At 56.3% G+C, this 5720-nt stretch overlaps 1 long non-coding RNA gene across 1 annotated transcript; it reads right to left on the minus strand.

The window, feature by feature from the left end:
• Window positions 1–209: 209 nt before the first annotated feature.
• On the minus strand, window positions 210–4822 carry LOC113898704. The gene is made up of 3 exons (XR_003512731.1): window positions 3250–4822; window positions 2360–2516; window positions 210–1932 (listed from the first exon to the last, which is right to left on the minus strand). It is a non-coding gene; the product is annotated as an uncharacterized LOC113898704 (long non-coding RNA).
• Between the last annotated feature and the right edge of the window lie 898 nt (window positions 4823–5720).

The raw sequence follows: 5720 nt of genomic DNA on the forward strand, positions 1-5720 counted from the left end.
AAATGATGGGGAGGGGTGATGGGGGAGGGGTGATGGAGGAGGGGAAATGATGGGGAGGGGTGATGGGGGAGGGGTGATGGAGGAGGGGAGATGGAGGAGGGGAGATGATGGGGCAGGATGATGGGGAGGGGAGATGATGGGGAAGGGGGATGGGGGAGGGGTGATGAAGGCGGGGAGATGGTGGGGAAGGGGGATGATGGAGGGGATGATGGAGGAGGGGATGATGGGCGAGGGGAGATGAGGAGGAGGGGGATGTTAGGGGAGGAGAGATGCCTGGGACCCATCCAAGGAGCCTGCTCCCCGGGCCTGACGCCTGGAGGGAGCCAGGAGAATCCCCACCAACACTGCAGCCAGAGGCACAAATGGGCTCCTTATAAGCCTGACACTGACCTCCCCCAGCTGCTTCAGGGCTGTTTTGAAACAAATATTTTATCTATTATCCATCTATCTACCCATCATCTAGCAGTCATCTATCTATATCTGTCTGCCATCTGTCAATCATAATTGTCTACTTATCTATCCATTTATCCATTCATCATCTGTCATCTGCTTGTGGATTTACCTACCCATCACCCATCCATCCACGTTCTGTGTATGCAGCTAGCTATCTCTCTATCATCTACAAACTAGTTATCTACTTACTTATCTATCTACCATGCATCTATTTGTCCATCTATCAATGACTTATCTATCCATCGTGACCCTTCTTATTGTAGCCATCAGTCGTCAATGCACCTGAAGCCCACGGGCTCTTCTCGAGGAGTTCGGGAGCTCCAGGGGTGGTGTCCTACTCATTCTGGCCCCTCCGGCATCTGCACAAATCAGGAACTCAGTGGATGCTCGCTCATCTGTGATGTTCAGCACTAGTGATTCTCCTGTTTGAGGGCTCCTGTGTGAGAGAGGAACTCTATTTGTTTTGTATTATCCCAGGAGGTTCCACCAGGATCGGCAGACAGAAACCACGAGGACTGCCCAGCTGCCAGAGTCTCCAGAAAAGGAGGGAGCTTCTTTAGGACCGTGGGGTCGAGGCAGAAAGCGGAGACCTTGGTGGAGGGAGGAGCACTCGACCTGGAAACCTCCCCCGAGGATGAGAGTGCCACTCCCTGGCGTGGAGCAGGAGAGCCACTCTCTGGCGTGTATGGAACGGGAGGTGGCGGTGCTGCTGGGGCGGAGGTGCGTGGGGGTGCTGCTGGGGATGTGGGGGCCTCTCTGGACTTGATGGACCCTCCGCCTCCTGCGTCCTGTTAGACTTGTTCCTAGCACTCGGAACATCCCCACCCGGGAGCGATGCACCTGCAGGCTCACCTCCTGGCGCCGGGTGGCCGTGGGCCTTACGTGCAAGCTGACCTCTTGCCACCCAGCAGACTGCACAGTCCCGGCTCCTGTGTGCCCGAGCCCGCAGGATCTCCCCAGCCGCCCAGCACTGAACTCCGGATGCCAGGAGCTCAGATGGGCGTCAGTGGCACCCATCCCATCAGTCTAGGCCTCACGTTCCTGTTGCCACCCTGGCTCCTCTGTGTCCCCAGCTCTTGCCCCTTCAGGCTACACGTGTCTCCAGTTTGTCCCAAGTCTGAGTCCCCTGGAGAACACAGGCGCTTCTGGCAAGGACATCTGAGCAGTGCCCGGCCTGAGGGACCCCCGTGACTCACTGCTGCATAACAACCGGCCAGGTGAAGGGCACATGTCAATGAAAAGCCAGGACACGGGGCCGTGGGTGTCGGAGGAGCTGGGAGGAACGTGTGACCCCAGGTCCTGTCCCCGTGGGGGGTGCTCAATGCCTTACTTCTCCTTGTTGGGTCCACACTTCCAGCGGGTGGTTCCTGTATCCCCAAAAGTACTAGGGACACAGGGGCGCATACGCTTCTGAAAATGCTTCTTAAATCACGTACGAGAGGAGTTCTGATGGCCAGAGGTTCACACACTGTTCAGGTGCTGTTGGGAATGGATTGCCCGTGACTGAGGGCCCAGCCACTGGGCCTGAAATGGGCATGCCTGACCCTTCCCCAGTGGGCACACCTGACCCTTCCCCAGTGGGCACGCCTGACCCTTCCCCAGTGGGCACACCTGACCCCTCCCCAATGGGCACACCTGACCCCCTCCCAAGTGGGCACACCTGACCCCTCCCCAGACCTCCAAGAGCAGAGTCCCCCTGGCTGGAGGCTGTGGGGGCATCTGAGATCCTCCCGCTGGTCAGGAGGAGCAGACCTCAGAGCTGTGGACAGGCCACACGGCCACCGGCATGCGGACACCCACCGTGAGAACACTCGGAGGCCAGTGCCCAGTGCCCCGCAGTTTGTTTTTCCCTTCAGCAATCTGCTGAATAAGGACAGGGTGGGGTGGAGCACCGGCTTGAACTCACCACGCGTTCCCCAGCAAAAGCGACCCAAACCTGCGTGTTTGTGGGCTCCTTTAGCCAACTTGTGATTTATCTTGGTTCTCACCCAGCGGGCTGCAAACCAAGACAAACACCCTTTGATGTAATCAGCGTATGACTCAGGTCCCCTGCACGATGGTTCCTGTGCAGAGGAAACAAAAAGAGGCCTTGAAAAGTTGCCAGTGGAAAGTGTGTGTCTGCAGCCGAAGGGAGACCAGTGGTCTCCACTGCCCTGTCCAGGCCCAGTGTCCAGGGCAGCCCAGGGGACATCCGGTTGGTCACTGGGGGCCCAGAGCAGCCCGCCGGGGGACGTCCGTGCTGGTCACCCAGGGCCCAGGAAGGCCCTTCAAGGGGAAGTCCGTACTGGTCACTCAGGGCCTGGGCAGCCCATCAAGGGTCCTCTGTGTTGGCCATTCAGCAGCAGGAAGTCGCCCACCCCCCAATCCAGAATATCACAGTCTGGCTGGCAGGAGGGGCATCGAGAACTCGTGGCAACGCTGGGAGCCCTCGGACTCAAGGGTGGTGCCCCCCGCGTCCCTGCCGCCTGTGATCTCAGGAGACTCCATGTCTGGGAGCCTGTCCCTCTGCCCTGGACAAGGGCTGGAACTCCTCTGAGGGACTTTTTCTTGGTGAGGAGATGTTGCGTTTCCTGCTGAGACTAAGCAAGTGGGAACCCAAAGCCTGTGGGGGCGCTCGGGACCCGCAGGGAGGCCTCACCCCATTTGCACCCTCTCCCTGTGCTGCCCCAGGACAGGGCTGTCTGGGGTGATTGAACAGGAAAGAAGGCTTGTTTCCCACCACAGCCCGGGAAACCCACTCCCGGGAAGCCACACTCAGAAGCAGAGAGAGGCCAGGGCAGCCGGGACGCCACTCACCAGGGGCCGCCCGCCGTCCTTCGTTCCTGGACTCAGCCCCTGATTCAGACCCTCGGCCTTGCCAGGTGCCAGGACTTCCCAGGTGTGGGGAAGGTAGTCAGAGGGACAGACCCTCCTTCCTGAGGGTGAAGTCCAGTGGGGGAGACACACGAGAATCAGTGTACCCAGAGTAACCTATGCTGGGAAATTCAGGGCCGGGCTCCGGGGAGTGGCCTGGGGACATGACGCACAATTCAGGGTTAGTGATCGAACTTGTCTCTTTTAACAAAGAGAAGCGGGACCCAGGAGCAGTGACTTGTGGCCACCTGCGGTGGGGTTCTGAGGAAACGAGCCAGGAGCAGACCTGAAACTGGGTCTCAGGACGCAAACCCCCAGCCAGAGGGGCACCTGCTGGGTTACGAGTCATCTCAGCCCCTCAAAGGCCCAGCAGCAGGTTCGGGAGACAGCAGGTAGGTCGAGGCATTGGCCGGCTCCGGGCACCTTTTATCTCACAAACTGCCTCACGCACAGGCTCCTGCCCAGGTTTGTCCACACCCATGCGGAGGGTCAGCTGACCCCAGCAGGGATACCACCCAGGGTTGGGAGAGTTTCAGTGTCAGATGAAAACTTCTTACAGTGAAAAGATGAAGACACCTTAAGAAAAGTCCACTGACAAACATGAGAAGTTATTTGCAAAGTTACAAGAGAAAAAAGCTAACATCTAATAAGCTATACTCTCTACAGAGATTTAACAAACTGATTAGCTAAAGATAACCCAATAGAAAGAAAAATGGACAGAGATTTGAATAGTGATTAACAGAAAGGCAAGTCCAGAGGAACTGATGAAGCTCAGAAAATGCTGATTAAGGGGACAGTGAAATATCAACCTGCAGCGTCAATTACAAATAAAAAATGGTAGTCGTTGCTGGGAGGAGGCAGGACTGTGAATAGTTGCAGCCCCTGCGGAAGGAATCCGGTACCATCTGCTGGTGGGGGACAGTCACCCCCACCCAGGAACCCACGTGCTGTGCTCCACACGGAGCAGGGCCGTGCTTGGTGAGGGTGCACACGCGTGCGGACCCCAGGCAGGTGGACACTTCCTGCAGTGGTCTCCGCAGTGGGCGCGCCCCACAAGGGGAGAGAATCAGGGCTGTGTGTCGTGGCATGCTCGTATCGTGGACCGTCTTTACAGCTGTCATGACGACAATGAGGTGGAACACATTCTTAAATGAGAAGAACAAAGACGAGGTGGATTATATAATGTGATTTGGTCTTTTCAACGGTGACATGCTTGCAGTTGCACACACGCACATACACATGTGTAATCGCACGTGCTTCACTGGAACAGGGGGAAGACGCGCCGGACATGCCCCCGGGCTCATACTGGCAGGCTGGCATGGGGGAGGGGAGGCTGGAGGAGAAAGGAAAGGAGCCAAACACTGGCTTTTTGAAACAAGACTTTGGCTGTGTGTGTACAGACGCTTGGATGATGTTCACTGTCATGTCAACTGTGGTGACCAGAGGACTACAGGCTTCTGGTGATTTCCTCCTTTTTAAGACCTTACAGTTTTGTAAATTTTTATACGAAAGTGTTTTTTAAATTGTTGCTGGTGTTGTTTAGTCCCTAAGTAGTGTCTGACTCCTTTGCGACCCCATGGTCTGTATCCCACCAGGCTCCTCTGTCCATGGGCTTCTCCAGGCAAGAACACTGGAGTGGGTTGCCATTTCCTTCTCCAGGGAATCTTCCTGACCCAGGGATCAAACCCAGGTCTCCTGCATTGCAGGTGAATTCTTTACTGCTGAGGCATCGGGGAAGCCCTGTTTTTTAAAAATCACGAACCAGGAAAAGAGCGGAGAGGCTACTTTGCTGTGCGGAGAAGTAGAAACACACAGCAAGAGGAGGCCCTCCAGGGGCTGGCCCAGTCTGCCCCGACCCGCCTGGTGGTGGGGCTGGGATGGGGGGGGCCGTGGGCCCCAGAAAGGACCCAGCCTTGGGCGGCGGGGCGGGGGCGGAAGGGGCTTTGTGCGTCTGCACAGTTTGCCGTCAGCAGGGCGAGCCTGAAATGTCGCAGGAAGCTTCTCCTGACTCATCTTGGAGCAAAAAGGAGACAGGACAAGGCCGGTCCACTCTTCCTGTGTGGACACTCCCTGCCTCTCGCTTCTCTCCCACCTGGCTGAGGGGCAGGCACCGTGAGGGGGGCTTTGCATGTTCTCAGCCTCGAGAAGGGCAGCCTTTGTGTGGAGACCGTCTGTCTCCTCTCAGGAGCTCCTGGGGACCTTTCAGCCACTGTCGTACCCCTGGCTCAGCACAGTTATGCGAACGCTTCTTGTGCGAAAAGGGAAGCTGCTTCCGTGTTTTATTAGGTCTTTCCAGGTGTTGTAAATTTTTAAAATTCTGTTTACTGTTCATTATTAACTTATTAGTATTGAAAACCACTATTGAACACTTAACAAAATTGAGGATTATTTAACCCAGATGATAATTAAGAATT

The sequence above is a fragment of the Bos indicus x Bos taurus genome, chromosome 9, assembly GCF_003369695.1.
Source record: "Bos indicus x Bos taurus breed Angus x Brahman F1 hybrid chromosome 9, Bos_hybrid_MaternalHap_v2.0, whole genome shotgun sequence".
In the NCBI taxonomy this organism is placed as follows: domain Eukaryota; kingdom Metazoa; phylum Chordata; class Mammalia; order Artiodactyla; family Bovidae; genus Bos; species Bos indicus x Bos taurus.